At 40.7% G+C, this 16,382-nt stretch overlaps 1 pseudogene; it reads left to right on the top strand.

Moving 5' to 3' along the window:
* The first annotated feature begins 4,014 nt into the window (after window positions 1-4,014).
* LOC114191389 lies at window positions 4,015-7,175 on the top strand (annotated as a pseudogene).
* Window positions 7,176-16,382: the final 9,207 nt, after the last annotated feature.

Genomic DNA, 16,382 nt, shown 5'->3' with positions numbered 1-16,382 from the left:
TGAAGAGTTTAAAAAAATTAGGAAATGTAAGAAAATAGATTTCAAGAAAAAGAATTTAAAAAATTTAAGAGAAGAACTCAATATGATGAGTAAAATTTTGCAAAAACCATTTTAAGAACATAATTAAATATTTGAAAAGGATCAAGAAGTTGATAAAAACTTTAAAAAGAATTTAAAAAGTTTAAGAAAATAAAATTCAAGAAAAGAAAACTAAGTAAGGAAAGTGTAAAAATAAGTAATTCAAGAAGTTAGTAAAAATGAAGAGTTTAAAAAAATTAGGAAAAGTGAGAAAATAGATTTCAAGAAAAAGATTTTAAAAACTTTAAGAGAATAACTCAATATGATGAGTTAAATTTTGCAAAAACCATTTCAAGAACATAATTAAATATTTAAAAAGAATCAAGAAGTTGATAAAAACTTTAAAAAGAATATAAAAACTTGAAGAAAAAAAAATCAAGAATCAATTTGACCTTCGACCTGTGTCAAATTGTGTTAACCTTGGACATGCACTGAATTGGCTTCAGCTTCGGCCTGTGTAGACTCGTCTTGAACTTCATTGATTCACCTTGACGTTTAATCCAGTTGAATTCGCTATTGAAGCTGCTGGATTCGTTGAGTCTGGTGTCGGAGTCCTTTGCCAATCCCTTTCTAGGTAAGGGAAGCTAGAGTCTTTAGTACTTTTCCTAGATCTACCTGTTTCCAGTCTCGTATCATGTTTTGTATGGATTGTATGCTGCTGTGAATATGTGAAATGCTTGGTTATGTTGTGTGGATATGTATGCATGGCTGTTGCTGGGAGAACAGTGGCGAGATCTGATATTTTTGCCCAAGCAAGCCTGTCTCGCCTAAGCAAGAATTGCAGAAACAGGCCAGGTTCGTACTTGAGCTCTCGCTCAGGCGGAGAGCTCTCGTTTGAGTGAGGTCACATCTCGCTCAAGCGAGAGGAGCTCGCCTAAGTGAGAACGCGTGGGAACCTTAGCATGTCGCTGCACTTTTGGCCTAAGCGAGGAACCTCCCCTTTGGGTGAGGGGTGGTCTTGCTCAGGCGAGTTGGTCTCGCCTAGCGAGCATTCGAAGAACCTCCTAGGCCCTCTGTCGCGGTCTCGCCTGAGCGAGAGTCTACAGCCTGAGCGAGGACTCCTGACTTGAGCGAGATCCACTGCAGGCCATACTATTTTCCTCTTATGGTTGAGTATTGGTGTTTTAATTGGTTGGTCTGTTTCATTTACAGTACGAGGCATGTAATTATGCATGAAATCTTTGAGGTTATGAATTTAATGGATGTGTTGGCATGATCTTGGCATGTAATGAGCATGAAATGGTTGGTATTAAAGTGGCATGGTATTGGTATGAGATGAAATTCTATATTCACTAATTGGGAAGAATGAGATGGTATGGATTCAACCTGGAATATGAATGAGGATGGGTTACAGAGGTTGGCATGAGGTTTAAATGCATGATCAATATTATTTGGTTGTTTGAATATGATTGGTATATGATCAGTACGTAAATCCATGAGCCTCTAGGTGAGACCTCCTGGTGGTGCTTCAGTGATCGGGACGTAATTCCATGACCCCTGTTAGTGGGAGTTCATGGTGGTGCCCATCTACATAATTTGGTAAGGAATCAAGGTAAGGTTGCATCCTGATGCTCTAAGGAGTTAGTTAGTCTCATATAAAGCGGACTGACTCTTGTGGTGAGAGTAATAGGAGGCCTGAAACTCATTAAGGGCTAACCTTGTGTGTCGGGGATTGAGACATTGTAACACTTGTAATACTTAGCTCGGGGGTGAGTAGAGAAATCCACCACAAGTGCAAGCATCCGCTGAATCCAACTAAATTATATGTATCCGGATGAGTCGAGTCTGAGTCGTAGTGTATTGTTTGTGAGTTATAACATGGTTGATTGGCATATATTCATTAGTCTATGAAATGGCATGTATCTATATGATAAAATGTTTTATACTCTAGCTTACCCTTTTGCAGATGCGAGAGGTACTTGAGGTCAACAGGAAAGGGATGATTCTGCTGCATAGTCTACCTGGACTGGTCTTCTTTTTACTTGGGTTTTACCTTAGGGCTATGGCCCATGTACTATTTTGGCTTTTGGTGTATTATCAACTACTATTATGTCCTTGTACTTATTTCTGTATTGGCATCGTGGTGTGCCTAATTCCTCTTTTGTGTCCGTTTGAACAACTGTATGGAGTGAGGTTTATACTCCAGGACTGCGCCATTATATTTCTGTGTGATACCTCTTTAATTAGGGTTATAAATTAAATAGGGTGTTACAGAAATTCAAATTTAATTTATATGTTTTTCTTTTGTAATTTTATTTAGATTTTATTTTAAAAATTTATAAAATATTACTCTCGGGTATTTTTTTTTAAATGAGTATCTAGCGGATAATGAAATAGGTAACATGTTGAATTTCTGGTTGCGGTGTAGGCATTATTTGTACTCGATCCTACTTGTTGTCATTTCTATTTGTAAATGGAGTTAGGACGAGATGAATAAAAGGAAATTTCAGATTTCTTATATTTTTAAAATATTTATAATTCTTTATTCATTTAAAACCTCTTCCAAAATTTCTTAAATTTCAATTTATTTTAAATTACTTTATCTTATTTTAGTGTTAAAAAGTTTAAATTGTTTAAATAAATAATATATACTTCTAAATTATCTTCTCCAAACACAATATTAAAATTAATTTTCATATTTCTATATTTTCTTATAATTTGATTTTCTAAAGTTTAGTTTAATGCTACTTTACTGAAATAATTTATTTGATATATAATCGAATAAATTTATTTCACAGTTTGGGTCTCTTGGAGTGGTTGAATTTTTTTTTTTTCAAATACAATTTTAAAAGAAAAAATATTTATTAGAAAATAAAACTGAACATAATTATCACAAAATAGTAATTATGTGGTGGGAGAGCTATCACCAAAATTATAATAAAATAATTTTTAAAATTAAAAACAAAATTATAAACCATTTTTTCTTTATTAAAAACATGAATGTAAATCAATTAAGTAAAAAATTATTTCAATTTCACTTCTGTGGAACACAATTTGTAAGGAAATTTGTATTTGAAAACCGAAAGCTCTGACTATGATAGTGTCCAACCACTTTTTGAACATAATATATCTGAGGACATACATATGGAAACAAAATAAAATATATATTTCATGGAGTCAATATTCATGTAAACATATATCAAGAACACAAGTTATTCTAAAAAGTAATATTTCATAACTTATTTCATTTAATAACTTATATATATATATATATATATTGAATACTTTTTTTGTCATAATTTTCCCCCAATTACTATTTTTATAGATCTAATTGTTAAATTATAAATATTTATTAGAATATATAAAAAATATTCTCAAATCTTAAAATCTTTTATATTATCTTTTAGAATTAAATTCTGATTTCTTATTTATATCTTGGAATTAAATATCATCTATCTCTCTTCTCACTCTCCCGCTTCCTCTCTTTTTATAGAATCTCTTTATTTTCTTATGATTTGTTTTCCTAAAATTTCATTTAACGCAATAATTTATATAAATATTTTTTAATAGGAGCTTGATTCAACAGAATTAGCAACAAAAAAATAATTTATCTGACGGTCTATTGAGTGATTATGAATTAATCGATCCCTCTCCCGGCATATTATATTATAAATATGGTAAGTAAATCTTTTTAAATATATAGATTATATAAATTATGCTTTAGATTCACAATAAAAATAGTAATAAATAATTTACACTGTGATAAAGGTTGTTTTTATCTCACAATATTAATTGTTTTGAAAAACAAAAATTTGAAATTTATAAAGGATACAATAGGATAATAAAAATATCTTAAAAATCACTTGAAGAAAGATTCTTTAAGATGTTATTTTAAAAACATAAAAACCGTTGAGGCATTTGAACTGTTGAGGCCTAAGTCTTGAAATATGACTGATAATAGTCACATCGAAAGCAAGAAACTGTGGTGATATTTCAATGGCTTCAGGTTTTGTTGCTCCTCAATTCAAACTTGCTATATGTGCAATTCTGGTGCTACCATTCATAATCACAATAGCCACTGCTGCTGATATATTACTTGATTGGCACGTTTTCACTGACTTCAATTTAAAGCATGTTTCTACTGATCAACCTGTGGAGATTATGAATACCTTTCATCTGTTCATCTTTTTATTTGTCTTACTCATGCATTTTTCAATACTATTGTTCTTCAATACTTTTTGCAGGTAATAACAATCAAGGGCATGTTCCCGGGACCCCTTATAGATGCAACAACAAACGATGTTATTCATGTCAATGTTTTCAATCATTTGGATGATCCCTTGCTCTTTACATGGTGTACATATTATGTACTCCTTACTTTCTTTTAATGGCATTGGACAGATATGGTAGTTTTATTATTGTGGGGGGCATTGGAATGTACGAATTTTTATTGGAATAAACGGCGGGTTGGAATATTTACTGTGGGATCGATGGAAAGATTTATGAGTTGTTCCAATGATAGTAAAGCATCATTGGTATATGTCGATGAAAAATTTACCGAAGGCCCAGACTTGTAATTGAACAAGGTATGCTCGAGAAAAAAATGAGGGTTCACTGATAAATTACAGAAGGAATTAGATGTATTGCGTCTAAAAGACTTGAAAACAAAATATTATTTGTTTCAAGTCATTGATCAATCTATTTTGAAAACCATTCTCAAAAAGGATATCTGGAATTCAATGAAGAAGAAACATCAAGATCTGCAAGAGTTAACATCAAGCTCTTTGTGGTGAGTATGAAACAATTGGAATGAAGTCCCGAGAATCAATCACGGACTACTTTGCATGTGCAATGACAATTGTCAACAAGATGCGCACTTATGATGATAGAACTGAAGAAACAAATGTGGTTGAAAAGATACTTTGATCTTTAGGATCATAATTGATTTTGTTGTATCTTCTATGGAAGAATCAAAAGACATTGATGCTCTTTCACATGATGAATTGCAAAGATCATCATTAGTGTATGAACGAAAAAAATTAATCCGTGAGAAGTTGAGAAGCAAGCATTAAAGGTTTCTACCAATTACTTATTCTAATGATTTTAGAAGACGGGATAGAGGTAGAGACAGAGGACAAGGATCGCAAGGTGCTAAGTTCTAGGAGTCATAGTGATCGATCTAATTAAGGAAGATATGGGCCTACAGAAGTTTGAAATCTTTGATGCATTTAAAGCTTTCAAAGCAAGAGTTGAGAAAGAATAATAAAAAACATTAAAACTCTTAACAGATCATGGTAAAAAATACTACTCATGAGTTTAGTGTATGGTAAAAAATACTACTCATATGAGTTTAGTGTTTTTCATGAAGAACATGACATCAGGAAAGCTACCACACTCATGTTTGAAGTTGGGGATATTTTAGTTCGTTAATATGCACATTTGAAGTGTTGATAGCAACAACTTGAAGGTTAATGCTGCACATCAATGATTTTTCAATACATTGTATTCTCATCTTTGTCTTCATGTATGTGTCTAAGAACTGACTAGAGGGGTATAAGTTAGGGATATTTTGATATCATGGTAAAGAATACTACTCAGATGAGTTTAATGTTTTTCATGAAGAACATGACATCAGGAAAGAGCTTACGAGATAATACACCACAACACATGGTACATAAAAAAGGAAAAATAGAACAATTCTTAACATGATGAGAAGTTTGCCACCCAAGGGCGAGTTCCAAAGACATTTTGGTCAGCAGTTGTAAATGTTTTAAACAGAAGTCCAACTTTTACTATTCAAAACATAATAATACCCGAGAAAACTATATCATTCTGAATAATATAGAAAAAGAGAGAAGATTTTCTATCATAGAAAGCCACTTCCAGGATTCACATATTTTGGTATTGCTTCAGTTTTAGGAGTACAATTCTTGTCTTGGTGTAGGAATGGCATAAAACAAAGGCTGGATTCATGGGAAGATGGAGTGTCTGGAACAAACTGCCCCGTCCAACATGGCACCAATTGGACTTATACTTTCCCTGCCAAAGACCAGATTGGCACATTCTCTTACTTTCCTTCCATCAATTTCCTTAAAGCTGGAGGAGGCTTTGGTCCAATTTGAGTCAACAATCGACCAGTCATAAGTGTTCCTTTCCCAACACCAGAGGCAGAGTTTGATCTTCTAATTGGTGACTGGTACAACACTAGCTACAACGTAACTTTCATGTCATTTCACCATTGATACTATGATGACTTTAGCAATTCCTTGGAATGCTGCTTCATTTCCTGATCTCTAATTTGATATTAGTTACTTTCTCTGTTTATTTTTTTATTTGCTGACCCTGAATATACTTGATATTATTCCAACCAGGACGTTAGGTCCAGGTTTAATACTACAAATGTTCTTTCCCCTGATTGGATGCTAATAAATGGAAAAAGACCATACATGAGGAACTTTTCTCTATCATACGAGACATTCAATGTTACAGCAGGTAAGAAGTGAATAAGAGGAGTTTTGTGACTCACTTTATGGTCGTGTTGTGTAGTACCTTAAATCCTTTATGATCATGTGTCATAGGAAAAAAGTATTTGCTTAGGATATCAAATATTGGGACAACTTGGAGCTTCAATTTCAGGATTCAAGATCATCAAATGGTTTTGGTTGAAACTGAAGGTTCTTATGTGAATCAAATAGAGTTGGAGTCTCTTGATGTTCATGTAGGTCAATCCTATTCAGTTCTTGTCACAGCAAACCAAGATGCTGCTGATTACTACATAGTGGCCTCTCCTAAAATGAGTAATGCCACAGATAATAGCACTCTCGTTGGCGTTGCTGTGCTTCATTATCATAACTCTACCACACAGGCTAATGGGTCTCTCCCAAGCGGTCCAGATCCATTTGATCTGCAATTTTCCATCAACCAAGCAAACTCCATTAGGTAATTGCATGTCATCTAGTGATGCTCCGAATGCTCAAAAGAGCTTCTACATTAATATAATATTAGCAATAATGCCTCTAAACAGTGCATGTTTGTGACATATGCAAACATTCACATTATGGGTTTGTTTGAATTGAAGGTGGAACCTAACCACCGGAGCTGCAAGGTCTAATCCTCAGGGAACATTCAATGTATGGGATGTGCCAATTGTTGGGTAAACTTAAATGTGGGTAGTTGGAAGTTGCTATATTAATTGTCTAGGAGATTGCAGAAGGTTGAGAGTGGGTCTAGCTATGATTAAGCATGCAATAGAGTTCATTAATTGTGAGTTAGGTAGTGGTTATATTTAATGAATGTAGTTGAAGGGTCATGTCCAAAGGCCTATAAAAGGACCATGTAGTGTTTCATTTCAAAACATAACAAATTTGAATACAAAGAGTGTTTATCCAGAGATACTTGTTTGTCAACAAATTGGCATCAAAGCTTGAGAGCCTGAGTGTTTGAGTGAGTTAGAGAGTTTGATCGAGATGGCCAGCTTAGCTAACAATATGCCCCTACCAAAGTTATCAAAAGGCGTCAGCTATGATAACTGAAGCCTGCAGATGAAGGCTCTCCTTGGTTCCCAAGAAGTATGGGAGGTGGTCGAAAATGGGCACCAAGAACTAGAGGACGTTGGAGAAATGGCGATAGCCCAGCTTGCTACGTTAAAAGCAACACGAGCAAAGGACAAAACGGCTCTGTACGTGTTGTACCGAGCTGTTGATGAGTCCGGCTTTGAGAAGATAGCAAATGCTATGTCTTCAAAAGAAGCGTGGGATATTATGGAGAAAGCATACAAAGGGGATAACCGTGTGAAGCAAGTTCGGCTTAAAACTCTCAGAGGCGAGCTTGAAAGGATGAGGATGAAGGAAGATGAAGGGGTTGCCGAGTACGTCTCCCGAGTTGAGGCTGTAGTGAAGCTCGGTAGAAATGGAGAGACACTGCCTGCTTGCCGAGTGGTAGAGAAAATCTTGAGGTCGTTAACCGACAACTTCGAGAATATAGTTTGCGCAATAGAGGAATCCAAGGACTTGACAGTGCTCTCGGTGGAAGAGCTTGCCGGGTCGCTTGAAGCGCATGAGCAGTGGAGAAGGAAGAAGAAGGAGGAGTTCCTTGATCAAGCACTCCAAGCAAAGGCAACCATTAAGGAGAAGAAGGTTCCTTATACTCAGAACACTCGAGGCCGAGGTGGTAGAGGCAAAGGAGGATATGAAAGAGGTTAAGAACAAGTCGGCCAACAAAACTGGCGTGGCCGAGGACAAGGTGGAGGTCGTAGTGGTAGAGGCCGAGGAGGTCAGTCGAACAACTCAGGAGTTGAGTGCTTCAAATGTGGTAAGTATGGTCATTTTGCCAAAAACTGCTACTCAGGAGTTAAATGTTACAATTGTGAGAAGGTTGGACATTTCGCAAAGGATTTTCGATCTGAAAACAAGAAGGAAATGAACTTCCTTTCTGAGGATGCTGAGGAAGAAAGAATATTGATGATGTCCAGAAGATCAAGTGTCGAGCTATGTCTCAGCTGTTCTGACAAATCAGTTTGGTACCTTGATACAGGAGCAAACAACCACATGTGCTGGGACGAGAGTCTTTTTAAGGAGCTCATCAAAGTTGAGGTTGTACACGTATCATTTGGAGATGCATCAAAGGTTGCAGTAAAAGACCGGGGTACAATCTGGTACCTGCAGAAGAACAAACGAGTTGGAGAAATCAGAGACGTGTACTATGTACCTGATCTCAAGCGCAACATATTGAGCATGGGCCAGTTGATGGAGAAAGGCTGCTCAGTTCTGATAAAAGACCGAGTACTATACTTGAAAGACAAGTTGGATCGATTGATTGCTCGAGTAGAGATGAAGAAGAACGAAACGTACAAGCTAGACTTGAAAATAGTCCAAGAGAGGTGCTTGAAACTTGACGTGAAGGATGGAGCTATGATGTGGCACTTCCGGTTTGGCCACTTGCATTTTGGTGGGTTAGCCGAGTTGGTGAAAAAGGAGATGGTGCCAGGACTCCCGATTGTGGAGTTTTTGTGAAGAGTACGTGCTCGGGAAGCATCCGAGGACCTCATTTTCGAGGACTGTCGAGTATTGGGCAAAGGAACCACTCAGATTAATTCACACAGACATTTGTGGACCAATTACCCCTGAATCTTTCAGTGAGAAAATGTATTTCATTTCTTTCATAAATGATTTTTCAAGAAAAAGATGGGTGTATTTTTTGAAGGATAAATCGGAGGTGTTCCGAGTGTTTAAAAGGTTCAAAGCAATGGTTGAAAAGGAGATTGCCATGCCTATCAAATCTGTTAGGTTTGATCGAGGAGGCGAGTTCATTTCATTCGAGCTCATGGAGTATTGTGAGGAGCAAGAAATAAGGAGATTTCTGACAGCACCATACTCACCCCAACAGAATGGAGTAGCTTAGAGGAAAAATCGAACCATACTTGACATGGTATGAACAATGTTGAAAAGCAATAACATGCCTAAGAAGTTCTGGCGGAAGTAGTGCAATGTGCCTAGAGGTGTCAATTTGGCCCCTAGCCCATGGGCCAGGCCTGGCCCACTCTTCATTAAGCCCTTTTTTAGGGGGCCCCCAAATGAAGGGGCCAAAAAAAAGCCCCATCCCCCAAAACCCCCTCTCTAGTGGGTTAGGACTAGGGCTAAGGTGGGTTAGCCCACCAAATACTACATTAAGCTAGAGTTAAAGATTAAGTCGAGCGACCCGGACGGGCCCGATGACCCGGACGAGCCCGATGACCCGGACGGGCTTGACGACCCGGACAGATCCGATGATAAGGACGGGCACGACGACAAGGACGGGCACGACGACCTGGACGGACCCGACGACCCGGATATGACTGACGACCTGAACTGGTCCTACGACCTAGACGGACCCAACGACCCGAACAAGCTTAATGACTCGGACGGGCCCAATTATCCAGACAGGCTTAATGACCCGAACGGGCCCCACGACCCGGATGGACTCGACATCCTAGACGGACGCGATGACCAGGACGAGCACGATGACAAGGACGAGCCCGACTAAGCAAACGGGCCCAAAGATCAGGATGGGCCCGACGACCTGTATGAGTCTGATGACCTAGACGGTCCCAACGGGTCCAACGACCCGAACGTGTCCGATGATCCAAACAGATCCAACGACCCGAACGAGCCCGACAACCAAGATGACTCGGAAGGCCCGTTGAACCAAACGGGCCCGATGACCCAAACGGGCCCAACGACCCGGACAGGCTCGATAATCCAGACAAACCCAACGACCTGAATGGGCTTGATGACCTAAATGATCCCCACGACCCAATGACGCAGACGGGCCCAATGATCCAAACAGACTCAACAACCCGAATGGGCCCGTAGACGTAGATGGGCCTGACGACCCAAATGGGCCCAATGACCCAGATGGGCTCAACGACCCATACGGGCCCGACGACCCGGACATGCTCGATGACCCAAACAGGCCGAACGACCAAAATAGGCCTAAAGACACGAATGGGCCCGATGATCTAGATAGGCCCAACGACCCAAACGAGCTCGACGACCTGGATGGCCACGGCGACCCGGGCTACCCGACGACACAGACGGGCCATTCATGTCGTTGGGCATGTCTGGATCATCAGGCACATCCGACTCGTTACCCCTGTCTGAGTCGTCGGACCCGTCTGGATCGTCTGGCGCATTCGGGTCATTGGACATATTTGGATCATCGAGTCCGTCTGAATCATTGGGCTTGTCAGATTGTTGGGCATGTCCGGGTCATCGGGCCCGTTTGAATCGTTGGGCCCGTCTCAGTCGTTGGGCCAATCTGGGTCGTAGGGCCTGACCAGGTCGTAGGCCCCGTATAGATCATTGGGCATGTCCGTGTCATCGGGCCTGTCTGGATCATCGGGCTCGTCCGGGTAGTTGGGTCCATTTTGGTCGTCGTGCCCATCCCAGTCATCGGGCACGTTCGGATTGTTGGGGTCGTTTGGGTCCTCAGGCTCGTCTAGGTCGTAGGGTCCCTCCAGGTCATCGGGCCCGTCTGGGTTGTCAGACTCGTCTGTGTCGTCCAGGTTGTCAAACCCGTCTGTGTCGTCGGGGCCGTCTGGGTCATCAGGACCGTTCGAGTTTAGGTCGTAGGGCATGTCCGGGTTGTTGGGCCAGTTTGGGTCATAGGGCCCGTCTGGGTCGTCTGGTTCGTCTGGGTCGTCGGGCGCGTCCAGGTCATCGAGCCTGTCTGTGTCGTCGAGCACGTCCGGCTCGACAGGCCCATCAAGGTCATCAGGCTCGTCCGAGTTGTCGAGTCCATACAAATCGTCAGGCCCGTCTGGGTCGTCGGGCTTGTTTGGGTCATATTGCCCGTCCAGGTCGTCGGGCCTGTTTGTGTCGTCAAGCACGTTCGGTTCATCAAGCCTATCTGGGTCATCAGGCTCGTCCGGGTTGTCGGGTCCATACAAATCGTCGGGCCCATCTAGGTCGTCGGGCTTGTTTGTGTCGTAGGGCCCGTCCGGATCATCGGGCTAGTTTGGGTCATAGGGACGTCCGGGTCGTCGGGCCCTTCCAAGTCGTCGAGCCTGTCCAGATTGTCGTACCCGTCCGGATCGTCAAGCCCGTTTGGGTCATCAGACTCGTTAGGGTTGTTGGGTCCGTCCGGGTCATCGGGCCAGTTTAGGTCATAAGGACGTCCGGGTCGTCGGGCCCTTCCAGGTTGTCGAGCCCGTCCAGGTTGTCGTACCCGTCCGGATCGTCAGGCCCGTCTAGGTCATCAGGTTCGTTAGGGTTATTGGGTCTGTTCGGGTCATCGGGCCAGTTTGGATCATAGGGCCCGTCCGGGTCGTTGGGACCGTCTAGGTCGTCGAGCCCATCCGGGTTGTCAGACTCGTTCGGGTTGTCGAACCCGTCCGAGTCATCGAGCCCGTTCGGGTTGCCGGATCCATACGGGTCGTCGTGCCCGTCAACATCATTGGGCCCCTCCACGTCGTCGTGCCCAACCCCTGCTCCAATACCTGCTCCCTCTGTGTCCCCACCATCAAGTGTTCCATCATCCAACGCATACAATCCACACAAAACAAGGTATTGTCCCCATGCTGTTACATCATTTGTGAGATGTTTATAGAGTAATACACCAATCTTAGTAGTGAGATAAGGCTTTGTGTTTGTTGGTGTTTGCTTATGAATGATATGATATCAGAGAAAAAATAACCTGCAGAAAAAAAATAGGGAGGCAGGAAAGAGAAAGAGGGAGCAGAGGAGGTAGTAGGAGTGTTTTCTGTATTATTTCCTGGAATGGAAAATCTAGGATAGATATAGTTTGTGAAGCATAACCAACAACAAGAAAAAGACAAACTCTATTTTGTAACAAAATCTCCCATCCAAATGGGCTTTTTCTTCTTTCTATTGGCTTCTCATAACCTTGCTTGTTATTGCACTGCTTTTTTTTTCATAATTCATATCACCCCTTCTTGATGACTAAATGCCTTACCCTCAAGGTGTAAATCGGAGTATTCTTGCACAAAGGCATGAAGGTATTGTTGCAGGATGCGATTAACAACTTCAGTTTGGCCATCTCCTTGTCGATGATAAGCGATGGTCATGCGTAACTTGGTTCCACTAAGCTTGAATAGTTCTTGCCAAAAATGGCTCATAAATGTAGGATCTCGATCAGACAAAATGCTTTTGGGCATTCCATGGAGTTTGCATATCATGCAAGCAAACAAACCAGCCACTTGAGAAGTTATGGAAACAGAAGATAGGGTTCCAAAATGTGCAGCCTTAGAGAAACAGTCAACAACTACCAAAATGACAATGTGATTTTGGAATGAAGGGAGGCATATTATGAAGTCTGCTGATACATCTTCCCAAATGCCCGAAGGGATGGGTAGTGGTTGAAGTAAGCCATATGGTGCATGTGTTGGAGCTTTAACCTGTTGGCAAATGATACAATTGTTAACAAATTTAGTGACATCCTTTTTCATTTCAGGCCAGAAAAAATTCTCAGATAAACGCCCATAGGTCTTTAAAATTCCAGCATGACCACCAATCGGAGTTGCATGGTACTCTTCTAGTAACAGGGGAATAAGAGCAAATTTAGCGGAAAGATAAATTTTGCCCCGATAAAACATAACACTACTAATGATTTGATACTCAAAGAAGCCTTGAGGGTCTGCTTCCACTTGCTTTAATAGATGAACAAGCTCTTGGTCAGTCTTATCCCTTCTTGCACCTTCCTAAACATGTTGAGATAAGGAACAGTGATGCCAAAAAATTGCCCAGTCCAGTCTAGTACTCTTGAGGGTGCATCTGCAACTTTATTGTGACCCCTAGCTTTGTACTGAATGTCATAGTTGTAACCCAAAAGTTTCGAGGTGTAGTATTTGTTGTTCAGGGGTTTGGATTACTTGTGTCATTAACTCTCGCAAACTCCTTTGGTCGGTGTAGATTGTGAATCTTCGTCTCAAGAGATAGGTTCGCCACTTCTTCACTGCCTCTGTAATAGCATGCAATTCTCGAACATAAGTTGAAGAAGTAAGAAGCTTATGGCAAAACTTCTAACTGAAAAAACTGATTGGGTGCCCATCTTGTTGCAACATAGCACCCATCCCCATTCCTGACGCATATATTTCCAGAATGAAGTCCTTTTGAAAATCTAGCAAATGCAACATTGGGGTAGACACCATGGCCTGTTTAAGCTACTCAAAAGCATCTTGAGTTTTTGTTGTCCACAAAAACTTATCCTTCTTCAATATCTCGGTCAAGGGAAATGCTATAGAGGCATACCCACGGATGAATTTCCTATAGAACCCTGTACGGCCAAGGAACCCTCGAAGTTGCTTAATATTGGCAGGAACAGGCCAAGCAGTCATGACTTTCAACTTTTCAGGATCAACCTCAACTCCATTGCGAGAGACAATATGGCCAAGGTATTCTATAGCAACCTAGGCAAAGGTGCACTTTGTTTTCTTCAAAAAGAATTGATTAGTTAATAAACAATCAAAAATCGTTCGCAAGTGTAATAAGTGTTCATCAAGTGTCTTGCTATAGATTAAAATATCGTCAAAGAAAACTATGACAAACCGTCGCAAGATAAGGTTGGAAGATTTCATTTATTGTGGCTTGAAATGTTGTAGGCGCATTGCATAACCAAAATGACATTACAAGAAACTCGTAATGGCCTTCATGAGTCCAGAAAGTCGTCTTATAAATATTTGCCTCCTGCATTTTGATTTGGTGATATCCAGAACACAAATCTAGTTTGTTAAACCAACGGGTTCCATGGAGCTCATCTAATAACTCGTCAATGGATGGAATTGGAAAGCGATCCTTGTTGGTTATGGCATTAAGAGCTCGATAGTCGACGCAAAACCGCTAACTTCTGTTTTTTTGTTCGAACTAACAAGACTGAGGAAGAGTAAGAGTTGCAGCTTCTTTGAATGAGCCCTGTTTTCATCATTTCTCCAATCAACCTTTCGATCTCTTGCTTTTGAAAATGAGGATATCTATACGATCGCACATTCACGGGATTGGAACCCTGGAGAATGGGAATTTTGTGGTCAGTGCGACGAAGAGGGGGAAGGTCGTTCGATTTCTTGAACAGATGCGCAAACTCGTCTATCAAAGCAGCCACTGGTTTCTGGTAGAGTTGGGAATTCAATACTGAAGGTGAAGAAGGAATGACTTGAAGATGGAATATTTCAACAATGACATCTATAGAGGCTAGGCGTTGGAATTGGGCCATCGTGGCCTCAATGGATTGTGGTTTAGGTTGGCCTTGCAGCTGAATTACCTTCCCATTCATTATAAACTTTATCGCTAATGTCTCAAAATCAGTGAGCACATGTCCAAGAGACTTAAGCCATTGAATCCCCAGACTAAATCAGCCACACTAAGTGGTAGAACGAACAAGTCCACATTGAATTATTAGGAATCAATTTTTAGACTTACATTTGGGCAATAAGCATCACATCGAAGCTCTTCTCCGCTGCCCACCAACACTGAAAAGGGTTGGGCCTGGTATAGTTATAAGCCCAAAAATTTCGCAACCCTTTCTTGGACAAAATTATGAGTACTCTCGTTGTCCACTAGAATGGTAATAGTTGATCTGCCAATAATACCTTGGACACGTAGGGTTTGTGGAGCTGTTTGACCCGTTAGGGTATGAATGCTAATGTGTGCGTTAAGTGATTCAAGTGTACTATGTGGGTCTGGATCCGAGTCTGGACTCGGGTCAACTTGTAGATCCGATTGTTCCAACAAATGATTAAGCTCATCATTCGTGGAAGGAATCTCTGGAGCTGCTATCAACAAATTAAATTGCTTTTTACAGTAATGGCCACGAGCATATTTTTCATCACAATAATAGCAAAGTCCTTTCTCTCGTCTTGCTTGTAATTTTGTTGTTGTTAGCTTAACAAGCGTCACAACTCTAGAAGAAGAAGAATTACTCGGCGATGGTGAGGCTGATAAAGGCTTCACATGGGTTGGTATGGGTAGCAACCCAACTGTATTGTGATTTGCAGTTGGTGATGCTCTATACCCTGTATTGGACTTAGCAGTGTTGAATCCCAATTTCAGCGTATTGGCTGTGATTTTCTCTTCTTGTAATTTGGCAAGACTGATTGCTTCAGAGAGTGAGTTGGGGCGAAACGGAATTACCTCTCGACGTATTTCTGGTTTGAGTCCAGATATAAAGCAACTGAGATAGAAAGGAGCAGAGAGACCATTCACTTGGTTGGCTAGATTTTCAAATTGCGCCTTGTATTCTCGAACAGAGGCTATCTGAGTCAACTTGAACAAGGCACCTTGTGGGTCGTCAAATTTCGAAGGAGCAAATCGAAGTTCTAAGGTCCTTAGAAACACCGACCATGACGGAAGTTTTCCGTTTGAATGCATTCATTGATACCTTGAATGCATCCATTGAGACCAACTGAGAGTTTCACCTTCCATATAGAAAGAAGCATACACAACTGTTGCTCATTCGCGGTCCGATGGTAATCGAAAAATTGGTTCACCTTAAATATCCAACCTAAAGGATCGTTACCATCAAATCTTGGAACCTCTAGCCGAATGTTAGTAGGTATGGGTTGGACTGATGGGTCCACTTGTAAGTTGGATTTCACTTTGGATTCAGCTAGGATGGTGGTTGTTTAGTATTGTATAGAACGATGGAAAATTACGCATGGTTTAGGTTCAACATGTAAAAGATGAGTAATAAATAGATACTTAACGGAGAAAAACTGGATTGTTTAGTTAGGATTTAAAGTATAAAGTCACACGCAAACTAAGAGGTAACAGATAAAAGAAGTATGGGTAGGTGAAGTGTGGGGTTGAGGCAAAGCATATTGAAGAGTGATGTATTGTGTATACTCTACGTATAGCCTACAGTTTTCCTCCCCAAAT

The sequence above is a fragment of the Vigna unguiculata genome, chromosome 7, assembly GCF_004118075.2.
Source record: "Vigna unguiculata cultivar IT97K-499-35 chromosome 7, ASM411807v1, whole genome shotgun sequence".
NCBI classification, from domain to species: domain Eukaryota; kingdom Viridiplantae; phylum Streptophyta; class Magnoliopsida; order Fabales; family Fabaceae; genus Vigna; species Vigna unguiculata.
This window is presented reverse-complemented; position numbering and strand designations above follow the sequence as displayed.